Source organism: Equus caballus, chromosome 18 (genome assembly GCF_041296265.1).
Source record: "Equus caballus isolate H_3958 breed thoroughbred chromosome 18, TB-T2T, whole genome shotgun sequence".
NCBI classification, from domain to species: Eukaryota; Metazoa; Chordata; class Mammalia; order Perissodactyla; family Equidae; genus Equus; species Equus caballus.
The window spans coordinates 27999028-28023606 of NC_091701.1; the positions used below are offsets into that span (position 1 = coordinate 27999028).

Here is a 24579-nt window from a genome sequence, read left to right on the forward strand (position 1 = left end):
GCCATCAATACTGAATCAAGATCCTCCACCAGCAAAAAATTACAACTTGCTGCAGGTTCAGATGATGGTTAACATTTGTCAGCAATAAAGTACTTTTTAATTAGGGCATGTACATTGTTTTTTCAGACATAATGCTATTGAACACTTAAGAGGCTACAGTATAGTGTAAACATAACTTTCACATGCACTGGGAAACCAAAAAAATTGTGTTTACTGCAATACTCACTTTATTGCTATATTTACTTTATTGTGGTGGTCTGGAACCAAACTTGCAATATCTCCAAGGTACGCCAAACCACTGCCTCAAGATTTCTGTAGGTTTAAAATTTTTCAAAATTAAAAGACTAGATCCAAATAATAAAACTCCAAAGTATATTTAACATTAAATCTTATGTTCTCCATTCAGCTGGGGCTTGCCCAGAGCTGCCCACTGTCAGTGAGGGAGCGAACAAGATTCTTCTCTTCTCACTAAGGAGTTTCTCTTCTGCCATCTTCCTAAGTTTTCTGAGCCCACTAGAGACAAGGTCAGGGAGGGAAGAAAGTGGTCAGGCATGTAGGACAGTTCTTATTTGACTGCTACTGTACCAAAATGACCTAGGGCTATGTGGATATGGCAGGTGTTTTAAAGCTGATTTTTCCTCTCTTGGGCAGCTTATGCGCTTTCTTCCAAGAGTATGATCCTCCAATTGCAAAACCCCTGCCAGGGGCAGTGCTCCCTCAGCTAACAGTTTCCTCTCAACGCCCCTTAACCTCTGACCCCTCATAGTGCACCCCACAACTCCTTACTACTGCTGGAGCCTTCTTGCCCTGGCAGAAAATCTTCTTCAGCAGGATCCCTTTCAAATAACAGCAGGTTGATATTCATATTCTGGAATACATACATACACCTCTGACCTGATGAAAGAGAAGAGTGCAATTACTTCCTTAAAACCACTCCCACTTCCCTAGAACACTTTAGCTTTCCCAGTCATGGGTCTCTTGTGATCGCAACTGCAGGACCCATATACTCCAGTTGAAACTCCTCTCGCTAAGCTTGATGAAAGATTCAGACATCCCTAAATTGTGGGAGGCAGGGCTAAAACACACAGCACTCCAATGACATTCCAGAAAAATTTGCCTGGCGAAAGCTCTCCCTCTTTTCATATCTCTATGCGAGTGAAAGTATTCAAAGGTCACGAAACCAGCTTTCCACAATTCTGCATAGAGTGTGGCACTTCCTTTGGATATAGAACTATCTATTGAACACTGATGCCTCAAGTGAAAGTTTCAGTTTATCATTTCATTATCCTAGGAACTCTATTATTTGGTGCAGTGCAGTAAATATATACATACACAATCAGGGAAATGTGCTGTGAGGACTAAATGCTTCTATACATGTAAAGCACATACGACACCACCTAGGCACACAGAGAACTCTCACTTATTGTTAGCTATTATGATTATTACAATATGGACTTCTTGTTTTACAAACTGCCTAGTCAAATGCTGGCAAAGATACAGAGAAACTGGAACCCTGTGTACTGCTGGTGGGAATGTAAAATGATGCAGTCCTTATGGAAAACAGTATGGCGGCTCCTCAAAAAATGAAAATAGACTGCCATGATTTAGCAATTTCATTTCTGAATATGCACCCAAAAGAACTGAAAGCAGGGACTTGAACAGATACTTGTACACCCATATTCATATCAGCACTATTCACAACAGTTAAAAGGTAGAAGCAACACTAGTGTTCACTGATGGATGAATGGATAAACAAAATGTGATATAAACACACAATAGAATATTATTCAGCCTTAAAAAAGAAGGAAATTCTGACACGTTACTACATGGATGGATCTTGAAGACATGACTCTAAGTAAATCAAATGGTCAAATGATACAAAATGGTCAAATGATAGAAAATGGTCAAATAATACAAAAATTCTATCAAAAGACATATATATATGAGTGTAAAAATACTGATTTAAGCCCCTGTCCTCTGACCCAACAATCCCACTCCTAGATATACACCCCCAAAGAACTTACACAAAAGACCATATTGAACATATATGAGGAGATTTATCACAGCATTGTTTGAGTGGCATTGGAGGCAACCCAGGTGTCCATTACCTGCATCACTTAGGTGTGAACAAACTATGTTTAGAAGCAATTAGCTAGAGACGCATACCACAATACGTCTAATCTAAAAACAGCAAGTGAAAAAAGAAACCTGAAGGTTTGAACTTAAGATATCTACAATATAAAAATCACTCTATATTTTTTAAAGATAAGTACCAATCGAAGAGCATATAGCAAACACAAGCAAGTGGGGATCTACTAGGGGAGGTTTGTGAGGAAAACCAGAGTGGCAACTGGGGTTAAAGGAAAAGAATAATACCACAAAACAAGAAAAGGGTCTTGTCCAGACCGCTGATAACAGGACGTCATCTGCTAAGCAGGATAATTAATGAAACTCTCTGAATGAGAGGCCCAGAGAATTTTTTAAGCACTATATTTCCTTTTCCAAATACTTGTAAATTTTCACTCCGAGGCACTTTCATTTATATAGCATTTAATCTGACCATCTGTTTACTAAAGGCCAATACATTGGAGAAAAAAAAAAAAGAAAAGTGGGGTTTTTTTAAGCCAATTGTGATGCCAATGTTTTAATCTTTATTAAAAAATAACTGATTTGAACAATAAAATTCTTCCAACAAACCGTTTTTTAATACTTCAGTTACCATTACACAAAACACGATAGCTATGCAACATAACAAAAAATATATATCTTTAAGAAAATTAACAAACTATTGACATCCTTGCTGGTAATTATTTCCTAAACAGTAATTCTAAAGATGCAAATATCACAACCTGAAGTTGTAGAAGCAGCAATTGCACCACCTCTCTTATTAAACGCAGGATCAGACGCAAAATGTAGCCCTGAAAGGCTGTTTTGAAAACCACATCCACTACCAATGCCCACATGCTTTTTGAAGCAAATATACATATTAAATGCCAGGTTCCTTAAACTGTGGCCTCAAATCACTAATCAAAACTTCTGAAGGCCATTACCACTCTTCCAGGAAGCATGCCATTTTTATCTTTTCAGTGCCAGTCCAGGCACCCAGCACATCATGGGTCCTCAAGAAAATATTTTTTGAAGGGATGACCTCAGCAAAGGACAGTAGGTATAAATAAATGGAAGAGTGTATAAAATTAAGCAATGACAACTGACTTTAACTATCTGAAGGACTATCTGAAAATTGACTGCTCAGTCAGTGAAAGTTGTGCTAAGCAAAGCATATTTGGTCCTCCCTAAGATATACACCTAGATACAGGCCTCTAAGAACCAAAAAGGGCAACCTAACACTCAAGTGCTCCTCCTTTGTTCTACCATGGCACCCATCTCCACACCTACTCACAGCATATAGAAAATATCTGCATCTCTACCATTTGATTACAAGCCATTGATGGCTTACTTATTTGTGTTCATCCATGCCATCAGAAATAGTGCCCGTCCCCAACTTAAAAATATGTTGATCAAACTTCCTAACACATTCTATGAGGCCAACATCACGCTGATACCAAAACCTGACAAGGACACCACGAAAAAAGAGAACTACAGGCCAGTATCACTGATGAACATAGATGCAAAAATTCTAAACAAAATTCTGGCAACCAGAATTCAGCAACTCATCAAAAGGATCATACATCATGATCAGGTGGGATTCATACCAGGGACACAGGGATGGTTCAACATCCGCACATCAATCAACGTGATACACCACATCAACAAACTGAGGAATAAAAACCACATGATCATCTCAACAGATGCAGAGAAGGCATTTAACAAGATCCAACAGCCATTTATGATAAAAACTCTGAACAAAATGGGCATAGAAGGAAACTACCTCAACATAATAAAGGCCATATATGACAAACCCATAGCCAACATCATACTCAATGGGCAAAAACTGAACGCCATCCCCCTGAAAACAGGAACGAGACAAGGATGCCGTCTATCACCACTCTTATTTAACATAGTACTGGAGGTCCTGGCCAGAGCAATCAGGCAAGAAAAAGGAATAAAAGGAACCCAAATAGGGAGGGAAGAAGTGAAACTCTCGCTGTTTGCAGACGACATGATCTTATATATAGAAAACCCCAAAGAATCCATTGGAAAACTGTTAGAAGTAATCAACAACTACAGCAAAGTTGCAGGGTATAAAATCAATTGCATAAATCAGTAGCATTTCTATACTCCAGTAATGAACCAACAGAAAAAGAACTCAAGAACACAATACCATTCACAATCACAACAAAAAGAATAAAATACCTTGAGGTAAATTTAACTAAGGAAGTGAAGGACCTATATAATGAAAACTACAAGGTCTTTCTGAGAGAATTGGATGACGACATAAGGAGATGGAAAGACATTCCATGTACATGGATTGGAAGAATAAACATAGTTAAAAATGTCCGTTCTACCTAAAGCAATCTACAGATTCAACACCATCCCAATCAGAATCCCAATGACATTCTTTACAGAATTAGAACAAAGAATCCTAAAATTCATATAGGGCAACAAAAGACCCTGAATTTCTAAAGCAATCCTGAGAAAAAAGAACAAAACAGGAGGCATCACAATCCCTGACATCAAAACATACTACAAAGCTACAGTAATCAAAACAGCATGGTACTGGTACAAAAACAGGTGCACAGATCAATGGAACAAAATTGAAAGCCCAAAAATAAAACCACACATCTATGGACAGCTTATCTTTGACAAAGGAGCTGAGGGCATACAATGGAAAAAAGAAAGTCTTTTCAACAAATGGTGCTGGGAAAACTGGAAAGCCACATGTAAAAGAATGAAAATTGACCATTCTTTTTCACCATTCACCAAAATAAACTCAAAATGGATCAAAGACCTAAAGGTGAGATCTGAAACCATAAGGCTTCTGGAAGAAAACGTAGGCAGTACACTCTTTGACATCAGTATTAAAAGGATCTTTTCGGACACCATGGCTTCTCAGAGAAGGGAAACAATAGAAAGAATAAACAAATGGGACTTCATCAGACTAAAGAGCTTCTTCAAGGCAAATGAAAACAGGATTGAAACAAAAAAACAACCCACTAACTGGGAAAAAATATTTGCAAGTCATATATCTGACAAAGGCTTAATATCCATAATATATAAAGAACTCCCGCAACTCAACAACAAAACATTAAACAACCCAATCAAAAAATGGGCTGGAGACATGAACAGACATTTCTCCAAAGAAGATATACTGATGGCCAATAGGCACATGAAAAGATGCTCATCATTGCTGATCATCAGGGAAATGCAAATCAAAACTACACTAAGATATCACCTTACACCCGTTAGAATGACAAAAATATCTAAAACTAATAGTAGCAAATGTTGGAGAGGTTGTGGAGAAAAAGGAACCCTCATACACTGCTGGTGGGAATGCAAACTGGTGCAGCCACTATGGAAAACAGTATGGAGATTCCTCAAAAAATTAAAAATAGAACTACCATACAATCCAGCCATCCCACTACTGGGTATTTATCCAAAAAGCTTGAAGTCAGCAATCCCAAAAGTCCTATGCAGCCCAATGTTCATTGCAGCATTATTTACAATAGCCAAGACGTGGAAGCAACCTAAGTGCCCAGCAACAGACGAATGCATAAAGAAGATGTGGTACATATATACAATGGAATACTACTCAGCTGTAAAACAGAACAAAATCATTCCATTTGCAATAACATGGATGGACCTTGAGGGAATTATGTTAAGTTAAATAAGCCAGCGAGAGAATGATAATCTGTGTACGACTCCACTCATATGAGGAATTTAAAATTATGGACTAAGAACAGTTTAGTGGATACCAGGGGAAAGGTGGGGTGGGGGGTGGGCACAAAGGGTGAAGTGGTGCACCTACAACATGACTGACAAACATTAATGTACAACTGAAATTTCTCAAGATTGTAACCTATCATTAACTCAATTAAAAAAATATATATATGTTGACCAAAACAGGTTAAATTAGAAGATTCTCATAAAAGTTAAGAGAGAAAGATATGAATTCCATCAGAGAACGAATCGCAGACCATCTCATATTGCCCATCTTTACTGGGTGAACACTACCTAGATCAAATGAATGGACCCTTTATTTCTATCTGTTCCTTACTCTAGAACTGCAGCCATGCAGAACAACGTATCTTTATGGATAGTACACTCTTACATGTAAGCTTATCCACTCAACAAGCCACACTGGAGATCTACTTCAAGATATCTTAAAGGCTTCCTATTTTAAAGATTGATTACATAAATATTTACGAACATCAACTATGTGCCAGGTTCTAGGCTCGTCAGGTACTACAGGAGAATCAAAGATGAGTAAAGCATTCAGTGAGCTTACAGTTGAGTAAGGAGTATTTGACAAACATTCAAAGGACTATAAGATCCTAGTAAGAACAGCACCACCATAAAGAAATGAGAGACTTTGAAGAATGATTAGGATTTTGACAGGGAGTGGTAAAGAAGAGCTTCAGCAAAGAAAACATTATTACCAGAGAAAAAGACGTAAGTATAGGAATGTTAACCAAGAGCACTAGTTCGGTACGAAAAAGTAGAAAATAAGGGCAGAAAAAGCAGACTACAGCCTAACTGGAGACGCCCTTAAGTGCCAAGGTTAAACACTAAAACTTCCCTTTGTGAGTAACAAAGAAAATTAAAAAAAAATAGTTTCAAGGAAGAAGAGCCACTGAAAACTGAAATTGATCTCAGTATGGACAAAAGACTGGAGTAAGAAAAAGAGAAATTAGGAAAACTAAGAGAGGATCATTTTCAATAGTCTAAAGCCCTAGAAGTCTGCATAGCATAAGCATAAAGAAGAAAAGTCATCAACAAAGGGGTTGAACAATGTTCAACTATTTTTTATTGCAGTATATATATATATATAAATAAATCCTTTTTAGACGTACATAAAAATTTCTAATTTTTCTTATATTTCAATACTAAAAAAGGAAGTAACAGGGCATTTCTAGTGCTAGCTATGGTGGAATAATTGGCACCAGATGTGCCCTTTCCCACTGTAATCAACCAGAAAATGGTATAAAATACAGAAACCTGTTTTCAGACATTGCACAACATGGCAGTATAGAACTGTCACCTCTGAAGAAGGGAAAGCGATAAGGTGAACCCTATGGTTTCTCCAGTTTTCTACCTAGAGGCACTCTATGGACCACGGTGCAAGGAGACAAAAAGTGCAAGGTGGTCTAGCTGAGCTGAGGAAACAGATATGAGTTTTAGGAAAGCTGAGGTGACTAGAATTTGTATGGATACAGTGCATAAGAGAAAGGAGCGATGCAGGAAAAAAGCTCCACATATCCACATAGGGATCCAATATACACATTTCTGAGGAATATTATAATATTATAAGACTCTATGAGGCTGGCGGAAGAGCAAATACAAGAGAGTAACAAGCTGAACACTACCCCAAGTCACATAGGCTAAAAGACATTCAAGATTAGAACAGGAGAGGAAAGAGACATCATTGATCATACATGGCATTCGGGAAGGATGAAAAAGGGTCACACTTTAGTTACAGGACTAAATTAGCTCTAGAATAAAGGCTAGTCAAGAACAATCCTAACAAAGCTTAAAAATCAGGCTCAAGAAGATCAAGCTGATACACAAAGAACTTAAAACTACATGTCAAAACCAACACATTTAAAAAAGAAAACAAAATCAGGACACTCAATAATATAACGTTCACAATGCCCATCAGCCAACCAAAAATTACCACACGTGAAGAAGAAAAATGTGACTCATAACCAAGACAAAACAATAGAAAACAGACTTAGAAATGGCAGAAATGATGGAACCAGCACACTAGGACTTTAAAACAGCAAGTGTATTAAAATGGTACTCAAGAATGTATTTAAGAATTTATTTTTAAGTGTAACGATGATGAAAGAAATGAAAGCTACTTTGAAAAGCAGAACTTCCAGAGACAAAATCAAAACATCTTTTTAAAAAAATTCACTAGATGGTCTTGCAACAATGCAGAAGACAAGATCATTTAACTTGAAAGCATAACAATAAAAACTGTCCAAATAGAAGAAAAGGAAAAAGATGCTGAGAAAAAGTGAAGTGAGCCTCAGTGACCTGTGGAATAATATCCAGTCATCAATCATATGTGTAACTGGAATCCAAGAGAGAAGCAGAAAAAAATTTTGAAAAAGTAACAACCTAAAAGTTTTCAAATTTGAAAACCATAAACCTACAGATGCAAGAAACTCAATGAACCTCAAGCAGGATGCATTAAAAAAACTACATCAAGACACATCATATTTTTTAAAAAAACTAAAAACTGGTGGTAAAAAGAATATCTTAAAAGCACAGAAGTATTAAAAAAACCCCACAATATTAGATTCACAGGGAACAAAGACAAGGAATCCCAATGACTACTCATCCAAAGAAAAGAAAAAAAATGTAAGCCAGAAGACAATGGAAAGATATTTTTTAAAGAGGTGGAAGAAAAAGAAGAAAAGAACAACTGTCAGGATACAATTTAAAAGTAAAGGGTAAATGAAATATTTTCAGATAAAGGGTCAGAATTTGTTGATAGTAGACCTAGTCTATAAGAAATGTTGAAGTTCAACAAATTGAAGAAAACTTTTACTATATGGAAGCACAGATCTACATGAAGGAATGAAGACCACAAGAAAAGGTAAACATGCAGGTAAATATAAGAGACTTTTTTCTCATTTTTTAAATTTCACTAAAATAAAATTGACTGTTTAAAGAAAAAAATTAAAAATACTGATACTTTACACAATACACAGAAGTAAAACATACAGTACTACAAAGAATAGGAGGGAAGAAATGTCAAATATTATTGCAAAGCTCTTACATTACACATAAAGTGGCATAATATTATTTGAATATAGACTGTGATAAAATGTGTATTGTAAATCCTATAGGAAGCACTAAATTAAAAAATACACAAAGATGTATAGCTAATATCCCAAAAGATGAGGTAAAAAGAAATACTAAGAAGACACTAAACTAATCCTAAAGAAAGCAGGAAAAGAAGATAAAAGGAATAAAGAACAGATGGGGAAAAGAGATATATTTCTAGTGAAATACATGTATTTCACTAGATGTATTCACTAGATATGTATGAAATACATATATTTCACTAGAAATATGTCTATTCAGATACTTTGCACATTTTTAAATTGTCTTTTGATTACTGAATTGTAAAAGTTCTTTATATATTGTGGATATAAGTCCCTTACTGGAGATAGGACTTGCAAATATTTTCTCCCATTTGGCAGTTTGGCTTTTCACTTTCTTGACAGTGTTTTTTGAAGTATAAAAGTTTTTAATTTTGATGAAGTCCTATTTACCTATTTTTGTTCTTATGTCACTTGTTCTTTTGGTGTCTTCTAAAAAGACTGTGCTTAACCCAAGCACATGAAGATTTACTCTTATGCTTTCTTCTAAGAGTTTTATAGTTTTAGTTCTTACATTTGGGTCTATAACCCATTTTGCATTAATTTTAACAGATAGTGTCAGGAAAGCGTTAACTTTATTCTCTTGCTAATGGATCCACAATTGTTCTAGCACCATTTGTTGAAAAGACTATTCTTTCCCTATTAAATTGTCTTGGCACTCTTGTCAAAAACCAATTTAACATAAATGTTAGGGTTTATTTCTGAACTCTCAATCCTATTCCACTGACCTATATGTCTATCAGTATACCAGTATTACACTGTCTTGACTACTGCAGCTTTGTAATAAGTTTTGAAATCAGGATGAGTCCTTCACTTTTCTTCTCCTTTTTCAAGATTGTTTTGACTATTCTGGGTAAGCTGAATTTCCAAATTTTAGGATCATTTTCATTTTCTAAAAAGAAAAAGGCAGCTAGAATTTTGACAGAGATTGCTTTGAATCTGTAGACCACTTGGAGGAGTACTGTCATCTTAACAATACTAAGTCTTTTGATACACAAACATAAAATGTCTTTCTATTTATTTCTTTAATTTCTTCCAGCAATTTTTGTAGGTTTCAGAGTACAATTTTTCTACTCCTTTTGTTAAATTTGTTCCTATTTGATTTTTTGTTACTATTGTAAATGGAATTTTCTTAATTTCACTTTTATGTTGTTCATTGCTAGTATGTAGAAATACTATTGATACCTGTATATTTCTCTTGTACCTTGCAATTTGCTGATCATTTACTAGTTATAATAGATTTTAAAGGATTCCTTAGGACTTTCTATAAAGGAGTTCCTGTCATTTGCAAATAGAGATAGTTCTACTTTTTTCCATTCTGGATGCTTTTATTTCTTTTCTTTACCTAATTGTCTTGACTGGAACCTCCAATACAATACTACATAGAATTGGTGACAGCAACATTGTTGCCTTGTTCCTCATCTTCAGGAGAAGCATTCTCTCTTTCACCATTAAGTAAGAGGTTAGCTGTATTTTTACAGATACCTTTTATCATGTTGAGGAAATTTCCTTTTATTCCTGGTTTAAGTGTTTTAATCATAAAAGGGTGTTGGATTTCGTCAAGTGATTTATCTAATGAGACAATCATCTCGTTTATACCAAAATCTGACAGAGATTTACGTTGCCCAATCTCAGTCAGCTCAAGCTGCCTTGAGAAAATATCACAGACTGAGTGGCTCAACAACAGGAATTTATTTCTCACAGTTCTGCAGCCCAAGAAGCCCAAAATCAAGGTGCTGGCCAATTTGCTTCCCCGGTGGTGAGGACCTTCCTCCTGGCTTTCAAAAAGTTGCCTACTTGCTGTGTCCTCACGTGGGGGAGAGGGCAAGAGAGAGAGCTCTGGTCTCTTCCTCTTCTTATAAGGACACCAGTCACATTATGGGGACCCCATCCACATGAGCTTATCAAAGCCTAACTGCTTCCAAAAGGTCCTGCTTCGAAATATCATCACATTGGGACTTAAGGCTTCAACATACGAATTTTGGGGAGTCACAAACATTCGGTCCATAACACTTCCTCAAAAAAAATGATATCCCTCAAAAACAGAGATTTACAAATCATTAACAAAATATTACAAACCAAATTAGGCAGAATATTAAAAAGACAATACATCATAACCAAATGGGGATTTGAAATACAAAGGCTGGTCTAGGATCTAAAATCCAATCAATGAAATTCATCATATTAAGAAATTCAAAAAGAAAACCAAATGATTCTATAGATACAGAAAAAGCCTATGACAAAATCCAACATTCATTTATAATAAAAGCTCTTAGCATACTAAAAATAAAACCGAAATTGCTCTACCTGATATAGGGCATCTATAAGAAATTTACAGTTAACATCACATATAATAATGAGAGTCTGAAAGCTTTCTCCTCATGACCAGGAACAGGGCAAGGAAGTTCACTCTCACCACTTCTATTTAACACTGCACTAGAGGTCCTAGTCAGTGCATTAAGAAAGAAAGAAAGAAAAGACATAAAGATTAGAAAGAAAGATGTAAAACTCTCTTTGTAATTAACACCATCATTTATGTAGTGCATCCTGAGGAATTCACAAAAAAAAAGCACAAAGAATTACTGGATGAATTAATAAGGTAGCAGGATACACATTCAACATGTAAAAATCAGTTGTATTTATTTTTTTAAATAGCATTTTTAATAGCATCCAAAAATATAATTCATTTCCTATCACTTAGGATAAATTTAACAAAGGACATTAAAGACCAGCACAAAGAAAACTATAAAACCTTGCTGAGAGAAATTAAAGAATAAGTAAATAAACGGAGATATACCATGTCTGTGGATTGGAATAACTCAATATTGTTTAGAAATTAATCCTACCCAAGTTGATCTATAGATTTGATGCAATGCCAATCAAAACTCCTACAGGCATTTTGTATAAACATACAAGCCAATTCTATAATTGATAGGGAAATGGAAAAAACTTAGAGGACATAAACAAGTTCAAGAAAGAACAAAGTTAGAAAACTTATACCACTGATTTCAAGACTTAGTATGAAACAGTTTGCTGTTGACATGACATACAGACCAATATAACATAACAGAGTGTAGGAAAAGATCCATATATATATATGATCAGTTGATTCTTCTTTTTTCTTTTCTTTTCTTTTTTTTTTTTTTGGTGAGGAAGACTGGCCCCAAGCTAACAGCTGCTGTTAATCTTTCTCTTTTTTTTGCTGAGGAAGATTAGCCCTGTGCTAACACTTGTTGCCAATCTTCCTCTTTCTTTGCTGAGGAGGATTAGCCCTGAGGTAACATCGGTGCCCATCCTCCTCTATTTTGTATATGGGACACCGCCACAGCATGACTTGATGAGTGATGCATAGGTGCATAGGTCCATGCCCAGGATCTGAACCTGCAAACCCCAGGCCACTGAAGCAGAGTGCAGAGTGCATGAACTTAACCACTATGCCAGGGGATGGGGCCCCCAATCAGCTGATTTTTAACAAAAGTTTCAAGATAACTCAAAGAAGAGAGGATAGTTTTTTCAACAACAAATGGTCCTTGAACAACTAGATACGAAAAAGAATGAACCTTGATCCCTAACTCATACTCTACACAAAAATTACCTCAAAATGGACCAGAGACCTAATGTAAAAGCTAAAACTATAAAACTTTTAGAAGAAAACACAGGAGAAAATCTGCACAACCTGGAGTTAATCAAAGACTTTTTAGACAAACCCCACCTCCCCCAAAAAATGAAAGGAAAAAAGCACAGACTAGAAAAACAAAATATTGATAAACTAGATTTATTCAAAATTTAAAACTTCTGCTCAATCAATGAAAGAAAAGAGCAATCTACAGGCCAGGAGAAAATATGTCTGACAACGAAATTGTATCCATGTTTATAAAGATCTCTTATAACTGAATGACAAGAAAACAACCTAATTTTTTAAAACGGCAAAAGATTTGGATACTTCACAAAAGAAGATAAACAAATGGCCAATAAGTAAATAAAAAGATCAACACGACTAGCAATCAAGGAAATGCAAATTAAAACCACAATGAGATACCACTACACACCCACTAGCATGTCTGAATTTAAAAGAACGACAACACTAAATGCTGGCCAGAACGTAGAGCAACTAGAACTTTCATACACTGCTGAGAAATATGGTACAATAATTTTGAAAACAGTTTAGCAGTTTCTTACGAAGTGAAACATATCTTTACCACATGACACTACAATTCTACTGCTGAGTATCTAACCCAGAAGATTTAAGCATATGTACACAAAGACTTGTACATGAACATTCATTGGTAGCATCATTCCTAGAAACACCCCAAATGTCCCTGAACCCTAGAAACACTGCACATGTGCCTGAACAGGTAAATGAATAAGCAAATCGTGGGCCACTTATAAAAATGAATACTACTCTACAGTGAAAAGGAACTAACTACTAAGACAAACAATAACATAGTAAACTTCAAAAACATCATACTGAAAAGAGTACATAATGTGTGATTCTACTTATACAAAACTCCAGATTAGGTAAAAGTAATTCACAGCAAAAGAAAAAGTCAGAGCAATGGTTGCCTGGAAATGAGGATCAGGGACGGAGGAGTCACTGCAAGTACTCCTTGTAAGTTTATTTATTTTTTTTTTTTGGTGAGGAAGATCCACCCCGAACTAACATCTGTTGCTAATCTTCCTCCTTCTGCTTGAAGAAGATTGTCCCTGAGCTAACATCTGTGCCCATCTCCCTCTATTTTGTACGTAGCACGCTGCCACAGCATGGCTTGATGAGCAGTGCGTAGGTCTGCACTCAGGATCCAAACCTATGAACCCTGGGCCACCAAAGCAGAGAACATTAACTTCACAACTACGCCACTGGGTCGGCCCCACAAAGGAACTTTTTGAGGTGACGAAAATGTTCTATACCTTGGCTATAGTAGTTACAAGCTGTGTATATTTGTCAAAACTCATTGAACTGTACATTGAAAATAAGTGCTTACTATATGCAAATTATACTCCAATACATTTGATTTAAAAATTAAAAAGGAAAAGTAACATTCAGACACTTGGAAATAGCATCATTGCCCAAAGATACCAATAAAGGGGACATCAGCTGTTACAACAGGTTTAACCTCTATATAGTAGTCTTTTATTCATTCAATCAATTACATATTAAGTACCAACTATGTGCCAGGAATGCTTCTAAGTGTGGTGGTACAGTAGTAAACAAAACTAAATCCCCTGCCCTCATTAAGCTTTCATCGTAAGAGGGAAAGTCTGACCACAAAAAATAAAAGTAATATAAAGTAAGTTAGTTTGGGAAAGTGCTAACCAAAAAATAAAGCAACTGGGGGCAGTGGGTTGTTTTAAGTAAGATTGTCAAGGAAGGTCACACTAGGAACGTAACTTTTCAATAAATATCCAAGAAAGGATAGGGAGTAAGATAAGGAGTTATCTGGAGGACAAGCATTCCAGACAGATGGAACAGCAAGTGCAAAGGCCCTGAGGCCAGCTATTCAAGGAACAACATGGCGTCAGGTGTGAATGAAGGGTAATAAACAAGACAGTCAAAATATGAGGTTGCAGATGGGGCAAAATCATGCAGAGCCTCATAGGCTACTACAAAGACTTTAGCTTTTACAGTGAATGAGAAAGAAAACAAAGTTTGAACTGAAGAATGACAGGACTTGACTCATGTTTTAACCATGATTATTTTGGCTACGGCACTGAGCCAGACTGAAGAGCTGGGTTATGGGTTGGGGATTGTAAGAGGAAGCTGAGAGACCAGTCAGGAGGCTATTAAAATAACCCAAGTAAGAGATGATAATGACTTGGACCAGGTAATGGTGGAGGTGGTGAGAGGTGGTCAGATTCAGATTCTAGACCTATGCATTTTGATGGCAGAGCCAACATGAACTACTGAGATGAGGTGTGGATGTGAGAGAGAGAAGAGTCTGGGACGACTAAGGTTTTTGGCCTGAGTAACATGGACTTGTCATTAACTTGGATGGGGAAGACTAAAGAGGAAACAAGTTTCAGTAAAAGATAAGTAGAGTTTCGAGCATTTTAGATTTAAATACCTTTAAATATCTATATGGAGGTATCATAAGACACTGCCTATGTGTCTAGAGTTCAGAGAAAAAAGCCTCTTATAAATTAAGATTTTTATTATTTTTTTGCAAAGTAAATCACTAGGTATGATGATGTGTGTGTAAAACTTTTCAGAAATAATCCATGCTTGAATTTCAACACATTAGGGCCTCAGCACTAATGGACTGTTCCTGTGTTTTCTGATTTACATAAATCCATACAAGTCTGATAGGCACTTCACACCTTTATTTTTACTTTCACATCTGAAGTACAGCAATATGGATAGATAAGGTGTGTATTTAAGATAACAACTTGAACAGACACATTCCTGGAGCTACAGCTATTTAAAAGTGACACTAGCATCAAGATACTCATTCTTATTCTGGGAAGGCTTTAAAAAACAATCACTTGTTATGAAACTAATTGCACTGCCAAATGCTTCTTAGGATCATATGTAAAAATCACCATCTTCTCTAAATTTTACTGTTTTAAATCAAGGAAAGTAATAGATTTTGTGATTAGACTTAGAAGTTTGGTTTTGATGCTTATAACCATCTAGGTTCTAAAGTAAATAACGTTTCCACACTATATCTCATAATGGAAGACACTTTATGCGTTACTAAAGAAATGCAAAAATGACATGTAAAAATATCAAACTTCATCCGGAATTATAACACGGGCAAGTAGGCTTAACTGGTGGTTGAAATTGTTTTAAAAAGTAAAATTTTCAGTGTGAATGAGCATTCTCTCTTCCCAGCCATCTAGTCATCCCCAATTCCACAGTCTGATTATTCCCTCACGCTAGAATGCCTTTCTTCCCAGTCAACATCCTCTCTTCCTTCAAGGCCCAGCCCAAACTCGGCCTCCTCCACAAAGTCTGCCCTGAAGCCCAGTGGTACTCAGTTCTTTCCAGATTCCCAACAACATTGGGAATCCATGGATTGAGTTTAGCTATTTACACTAAAGCAGAAGCTCCCTGAGGACAGAAAATCTTAGTCATCTTTCCCTTCCCTAAAATGCTTAACACAGTACCTTACTTATCAGGTTGTAAATACTCCCTAAGGTTTGTTCAACTAAATTAAAATCCTATTAAACTAAGAAAATGATCAAATAGACTGAACTCAATGGGATACAGGTTTCTTCCACTATTTGAAAGTTTGCTTTAAGCCACTTTGCTTTTATGAGAGACCTACATTAGTACCTGTTTTCACTAACCAAAAGAAATCTGAAGAGGATTTTCACTTTTACCAAAAAAAGGCAAAAAGTGAAAATAGCGTTCAGTTTGCTTTGCAGCAAGTCGTTATAGAGGTAGTGGGCACCCAGAGCAGCGAGAGTGGCACCACCAAGCTCCTTCTCAGAGAACTAAACGCAGCATCTAAGCATCAAGCCGCCATAGCTTTGAACTGTGTCTGTGAGCATCTGTGCTTTATCTCTACTTATTTTGCTAGGTTATTTTTGGGGTCTGAGAATGTTCAAAAATTTTACCCATATAAATTAATGGTAATTGCTTTTTCACTTTACACCATTTTGGCTTACGAACAGTTTCATAGGATGGTTCTACTTTGGGATAGCAGGGGAAACCTATATAAACTTGAATTTCATCACTTCAAACATACTCTTCTGGATCTCACTTCCCCATCTCTCCAAAACATCCCAGATAAGTCCTATTGCTTCTCAGTAACTTTCATGTATTGCAAAATATAGTCCAGTACAATTTAAAACTTTAATTTCATATTTTATTCAAAGAGTATCCACACATCCCTACCTCAATCCCAGGCCAGCGAAGAGAAAGAACATAATCTGTTTTCAATATTCTTCCTACCTCTTTCACTTTTCTCCACTTCCTTTCTCACTTTCTGGTTCCTCCAGATCAGGATAGGCAGAGGAAGAGGCACAAATGTCCTGTGTGCTTGGTTTCATGGTGTTTACTGGATGGCCATGAAGCAGGATGGTGCTATCCTTGTGTAATTACTGATAGCACCTTCTCTCATCCTCAAAGGAGCCCAATTGGACAGTACAAGCAGCCCTCCTTGGCAGGATCCATCAAGATAACTCAAGCCTGGTTAATTCCCATGGTATCTGCTTAGTCCACAAAAAAGCTCATGCCCTCTTACCACACCAGATGGAGCAATGCCAACTCTTTCCACTACTGCCCTCTCACTCAACATGCCATCTCACTGGCTCCAGTCACTCTCCTTCCCTCCAGAAACAAGTCTATATTCAGGAATGCCCCAAACTCTAGGAAACGTATGTCATGCTATCTCAAGAACTTTCTGAAAGGTGCCATTACAGTATCAAGAAACAAGATTCTGTAACTCATTAAACTTCCAGACATGGAATCTACACTTCTGGCAGACATACCCAAATCCTGGACTGGGAACAAAAGGTCCTCCTGAGGAGAAACAGGAGAAATGGCACAGAACTAATTCCCCTCTAGATTAAGTCTTCACCTGAATGACACTTGTAATACCCCTTTTCTAGTTTCTCTTATATATGGGAAGTGGGTGCTGCAGTTCTAGGCTCTTTTACTATCACATCCCTCTTTAGAATGCAAGGATACTTATTAACCTTTATTTTCAGCTTTGGAGCTTTAGCTGAAATCCTAAAACAAACCAGTCCAAGTCATCATCCTATTATCTTAGGTGAGATTCCCCTACATTACATCTACTGCTTACCTATTATAAGGGACCCTTCATGTCAAGTAACTCAATGTGAAATAAAGATTCACCAAAAAAAAGCGGTGACTAAATACATCAAGTAAAAGCCAAAAAGGAGATTCCTCATCTGGCCAAACAAACTTTACCTTAGTAGACTACTAAATTATTCATACTTCAAACATCTCACTTAATTATACACACATTTAATGAAGAGCCACTGCATAAAATGGAGAATGTCCACTTTAAAATTCAGACTAAAACATATGCTACCTACAAAATGAAATGAAAATTAAAAATTCTGTACCACACGTCAAGTCGATAATTGGGTACTATTTAAGTCAATCTTAGATATATTATAACATTACAATTTTTCAATAGATTCATCATAAAATTATTTACTATATTTCACTTATTATTTGAAGAATACTCCTAAAAGCTCTCTGGCTATAGAAAAATGACTTAGTATGAACCAATATCTATACCCAGGACAAACTGTAAAGATTTACACATTTGAACTAAAAATAAAAATGCAGGCTGGGAATGGTATAACCACTTTGGAAAGTTATACACTTCTAAAGTTAAAACATACACCAATCCTATGACAGAACTATTCCAACTCCTAGGTATTTAACCTGGAGAAATTAAAACATATATCCACAAAAAGACTTACATAAAGATTCTATTTACAGCAGTTTTATTCACAACAGCCAAAAACCAGGAGAAAGAAAATTAAACATTCATTAACAGAATAACGGATAAACAAATTGTGGTAAAACAGTATACAACAGCAACAAAACAGAATGACCACTAACGCACTCAACACAGATAAATCTCAAAACCACTATATTGAGGAAAAGAAGCCCGATACAAAACAGTACATACTCTATGATTCCATGTTCTATAAAGTTCAAGAATAACCTTACCTCGTCTATGGAAATAGAAATCAGAAGAGTGGTTGTCTACGGGGAGGAGAGGGAAGGACTGAAAGAAAAGAGGCAAAAGGGAATTTCTAGGGGGTGATAAAATGTTCTATTTCTTGAATGGGGGTTAATTATATGGATGTATACACGTCAAAATTCATTAACTGTACACTTAAAAATGTGTGCCCTTTTTTGTATATAAATTACACCCCATAAAACTGATCTAAATCACATCTGATATCTTACTTCTGGATGATGTCAAGGATAATCAGCTAATGTAAAGTGTAGTTTCTTGCCTAAAGCTGAATATATATTGGTAATAATCATAACAAACTTATAGCCTTAATCAGATTCTGAAACACAAATTCAAATCTAAAGTGTTCATCCACTGTCACAAGGATACAAGGACAATTGTAGCCTACAGAAACATCCACGAGGGTTCACAGAATGAATGGGAGTAATCAGCATGTCTTTTCTTGAGAGGTCATGACTTAAAACAGGTGGTCACTTTTGACTACCATAAAATATGAATACAACTTTGTTAAAGATCACTTTTCCCCGACTTATCCAATATCTTCTCTGCCTACTAACAATCTCTGAGGAGCTTCCTGCCCTATTTCAGTAACACCTATTTCTAAATCACTTTTCCTGATCTCTCTTCCCAAGTTTTCTCCTTTTTGAGTAAAAACTCTACCTAGGGATACCATATAATCACTTCACTCTTGACTAGCCCTCCTTACTTCTTACCCTTCGTCCAACTGCCTTGTTTGCCTATGACCCGTTTGCTACTTTTTTCTTATATTTTCAAGCAATTAAAAAAATATTTTCCATTCTAACATTTTAAGTTCAATAATTTCAGTAATTTTTTCCTGTCATCATCACCATATTCCTCACCAAGTTACCAACGTACTCTTCATTTAGGCTACTTTACCACACTGCCACCTTGGCTGTGCTTTTTTTACCTCACTCCTCCTAGCAGACCAACGAATGACACACCTTTATTTCACTCTAAACGTCAAAAAACATAACTGAATGTCTTGACTCCAAAGCCCTATTACACAGTTGTTGTCTGCATTTAAAAATGCTGCTGCCTGGGGCTGGTTCAGTGGCCGAGTGGTTAAGTTCGCATGCTCCGCTTTGGTGACCCAGGGTTTCACCGGTTTGAATCCTGGGCGCAGACATGGCACCGCTCATCAAGCCATGCTGAGGCAGCATCCCACATGCCACAGCTAGAAGGACCCACAACTATGTACTGGGAGGCGTTGGAGAAAAAAAGGAAAAATGAAAAAATCTTTAAAATGCTGCTGCTAAGGCACTGTTCCTAACCAAGTGGCTGAAATGTGTCCTTTCCAAGCAGATGTTTTGTTCAGGGCTGTAGATGTCTGCTTGCAAAGCCTGTACACATTTACAGTCCTCATTTGAATACACTTCATCACACTGTGATCCACTGTTATTCCTGCACCCCAAACTGTTTGGTAGTCACCTTAGACTGCATCAGATTGCTTTAACCAATTCTCTTTCAAGAATTTTTTCTACACATTGTATTTAGAGTTGACCCAATTCACCTTATAATATGTATGTTGCTATAGTAGCTCATTAGCACCCACCCTTCATATATGGATTTTGTATCATGGCATCACTTACATCTAAAAATACAGCTGTACAATACTATACTGACACCAAAGACAACCCATTAGATAGCTGGAAGAGTTCAAGAGTCCAAATATGCGCAAACCTATCATCTCATTGCTTTCCAAGGAGGCTTCAACATCCTTCTACAACAGCAAGGTGAGATCATTCTCATTAATTAATTCACGTTAATTAATAATGGTTAAAAGCCATTAATCTCGGGGTCAGCCCCATGGCCGAGTGGTTAAGTTTGTGCACTCCACTTCAGTGGCCCGAGGCTTCCCTGGTTTGGATCCTGGGTACAACATGGCACCACTCATCAACCCATGCTGAGGTGGTGTCCCACATAGCACAACCAGAAGAACCTACAACTAGAAGACACAACTATGTACTGGGGAGCTTTGGGGAGAAGAAGAAGAAAAAAAAAAAGAAGATTGGCAACAGATGTTAGCTCAGGCGCCAATCTTAAAAAAAAAAAAAAAGCAATTAATCTCAAAATCTTCCCATAATTTATGCTGGCCTTTCAGATTATTTTTTATTTCTTCATTTATCAGACAATCACTGAAGAGAAAAGTCCTGTGCACAAAATGAACCACAAGCTGTCAGACTCTCTGTCTTCACATCTTACTCTAAGACCTTGAGTATACCACTTAGCTTCTCGCTTCATCATCAGGAAACTGGGATAACAGCGTCTGCTTTCCAGGCTGCAGAAATGTTAGAAATAACTTATGCAAAGTGTCTTACTCAATGCTTGGTATATACGAGTCTTTCAATAAATAGTACATGATAATAATAAATCACTCTATTCCAGATATCCTTACTCTAGCACCCTTGTCAATCCAAAATACAGAGTGCTCATCTATGATTTTATTATCACACTTCCAATTTCATTCTCCCTTTTACATTCCACTAACTTCCCAATGTTTAGAATAGCCTCACTTTCTCCATTCACCTTAAAAGCAGCTTTAACCAGGGATTATGAAGTTAGAGGAAAGACAATGGGAAAAGAATCCACCTAAATAGTCACTGCTCTTCTAAAATGAACACAGTAATGTATGCCTATTACATCTTTACCTTTACACTAGTCTTTCTTCAAGTCTTTTTTAAAGTCCATGAAAGTAAGGATCATGTCTTCCTTGTGTCCTATAAATATCACAACTAAACAGACCCAAATAAGGGTGGACAAAAGATATAACTGATGAATTCCCAGGAACCTCTAAATCCCAACGTTTTGTCATCTCAGAAATCAATTCATGAGAACTCACCACGGGGTGGGGGTGAGGGAGGATAAAACTAAATATTCTTTTTGATGACTGATACAAAACTAGTTTTAAACACCTGGATTTTCTTCTCCTCCTGATTATACTCAAATCAATTGCTGGCTGAGAAACCATCTAAAAGATTAAACACAGACGCTTTTTTGCAACTATGTTCTCAAATTCCAATAAATAACACTATTGTTTCTTCAATGAACTACTTTTTCATACTCACTTTTATGAGACGTCTTCTCATTTTCAGTAAGAACAGGTGAATTAAGAATAACTGCAACCTATCAAGCTATATTTACGCATTCTTCTGTATATTTTGGAAAAGGTTTACTTTAGGAAAAAAACAATAATTTCAATATACAAAGTGTTCTACTTATTGTCCTCCTCCCCTCCTTTATAGAGGTTTCCAGAAGACCACAATGGAATTCCTGATTTGAATGGGTTATTAATGTTAAATCTACATGCTTCTTATTATATTTATCTTATATATAAGGTAAAAAGGTGTCTGTCGCTTTATGTAAACACACACACACGCACTCAGTCTTTCCTAAAGTGCCTTATATTTGAAAACGGCAAACTTTTCCAAATATTAATCATAATAATCCAAAATAAAATCTGCAAAGCAGTTCAATTATGGCACAATAAATGAATGACAGAGAATTTTACTTCAAAATCCCTGAGTTCTAGGATCCAAACATCTAAAGAACATCTCTTTCATTCCAGATGCAAAAGCATTTAAGGCATTCAAGTGCTACAACACACCTGTCTTTCAGTCACAGGCATTGCTTCAATGAAAAAATAGCTTAAAAACCATGAAATGAAATCAATTCCACATAAAGTATTATTCTGATCTCTAATCTGACTTGTAAATGAGATGTGTGTAACTTCCACTATTCAGCAACCCACAGATCTTTTTCCTAGCAGGATGGCTATGTTAGTTACACTGCACTCTGACTGAAATCGTGCAGTAGCAGCAGTGGCACACTGACAAATTGAATGGTGTATGCCTTGAATAAAGATTTCAAGGTAAGTCATGAGGGAATCGTTCTGTTTATAGATGAGCTGTATGAACTATATAAAATGTAATCTATGTTTTATATCCTGGGCTGCCAGAGTTTTTGTTGAATGCTAAGATGAAAAAAATGTTGAAGATTCACTGAGAAAAAAATGGAATTCAACTTTGAGAGAATCCACCCACCTCATTTCCTAGCACTGCTTTCAAATCCTTTATAACTGGTATAAATAGATGTATTCCAAAAGCAGGGACTCAAACCAAATAAAATACTGATTTGGTTCAGAGAATACTTTGATGTTCCAGTTTTCTTGTGATTCAATAGTTCTAGAAAATACATAGGTTTATTTCCAGTTCATACCCGCTCATTAAATCATTTTAAGTGAATTTAGTTAATGGGTCTGAAGATATTTATTAGTAATAGTTATTAATTTATTAACTGTTCTATGCACATTAATACTGCACGGGATGATCTTCTACTTACTACTAAGTTCAAGAGCCTACACAAAAGGATGTTTTCCAAGAAAATTCTGGGTATGGTAGTGTACTGCAAATAGAAATATATTTTAAATACTCTAAGGGAGAGCAAAATTTCAAGAATCCCCCAAGCAAAAACTTCCATGTGAAAATCATGGTCCTTAAATTAACCTTTTTAGGTTAAGCAGATGTTTTTCTTTACAGTATTTTCTGTAGAGTAAGAGAATCCAACACTAAAAGGTGATAAGCACGTAAGTTCCATAAATAGACAGGATCTTTAAAGTTTGATTACCAAAGCAATTACCATATAGCATTATGGAATGATAATACATTACACATTCCCAAGCAAAGATCACAGTTACTTCAGTACCCCACCCCCATCAAAAAAAAAAATCATTTTTATTTAGTCATGAAGTCCTTGGAATCATAGGAGGGCTTGATGCCATACTGGTGTCACACTCTGCCAGTCATCCAAAGAATATGCCAGCCTTCTTTTTCAACTTCTTTGTCTACTAGTGCATCACTGGACCCAGCAGGCAGCTCACCCAGACAATTTCAGTAACGGATTTTGGCTCTCTGTGCATTACAGATGACAATCTTTACGAAGTATCCAGTTTGTCTTATGGCTGAGAGATCTGAACCTGCGGCAGATGTCACATCTAAATTCTTGAACGGATTTTTATCATCAGTGTCACCTATAAAACAAGACAGTGTCACCAACAGCATTGTCCTAGAGAACATGTCTTTCAGTAATGTTAAGCTTTGTGCATTATGACTTATAGTCATTTATTTGCCTAAAGCATGGGTCAGCAAACTAGAGCCCATGGACCAAACTTCAACCCACTGCCTGTTCTTGTACAGCCACGATCTAAGAACGGATTTTATATCTCTAAATGGTTGAAAAAAGTTTTTTAAAAAAGATTATTATTGTGTGACGTGAAAATTACATGAAATTCAAATTCAAGTCTCCATAAACAAGGTTTTATTGGAACATAGTTATTCATTTATGTATTTTTCTATGGCTGCTTTCATGCTACAATGGCAGACTTAAGTAGGTGCAACAGAGACCATACAATCCATAAAGCCTAAAATATTTACTATCTGGTGCATTAAAATGTTTGCAGACTCCTGGTCTAGAGGATATTTAGCGGGTAGATAATAACAATATCTACTGTCTGTTGAATGAAGAAACTGAGTGTAATAAGCGAGCTGTTCCCCTGCATTACTTCCATCCATCCATCTAACAAATATTTCTAGGGCAGGCCTGTCACTCCAGGATAGACAGTTGCAGTCACTTTGCTTTCCACTCTGGCTCAGCCTTGCCTCAATCCAAGGTGTCCATATTGCCACTGGGCAGGAAGAAGACAAGGAGCTCAGCGTCAAGTCAAATTCCAGTTTTGCAAAGTTGGCCTATTCCGAGTCCCCAAGTTTCCCTGATTCTGGATGTCTGCTTTATACCAACTATTCTCCATAACAAGCTTCTTGTACTGGATCCCAGTCTTACAAGTTTATATTTCCTGCCAGAGACCCTAG

General features: G+C 36.5%; 1 protein-coding gene across 48 annotated transcripts in view; it reads right to left on the minus strand.

Annotated features, from left to right (window-relative positions):
• GTDC1 (glycosyltransferase like domain containing 1) overlaps positions 1-24579 on the minus strand; it is a 423749-nt gene that overhangs the window by 385788 nt on the left and 13382 nt on the right. For 16 of the 48 annotated variants that reach the window (XR_011428191.1, XR_011428192.1, XM_070240809.1 and 13 more), the window contains 3 exons: positions 23592-23741; positions 787-894; positions 227-312 (listed from right to left, as the gene is read on the minus strand). The exons of 23 other annotated variants lie outside the window; for them this stretch is intronic. The gene's annotated coding sequence lies outside the window, so the exon portion shown is untranslated. Of the gene's footprint in view, positions 1-226; positions 313-786; positions 895-23591; positions 24268-24579 lie in introns of those variants that run through there. 9 more of the 48 variants (XR_011428194.1, XM_070240819.1, XM_070240826.1 and 6 more) reach the window with 4 other exon arrangements.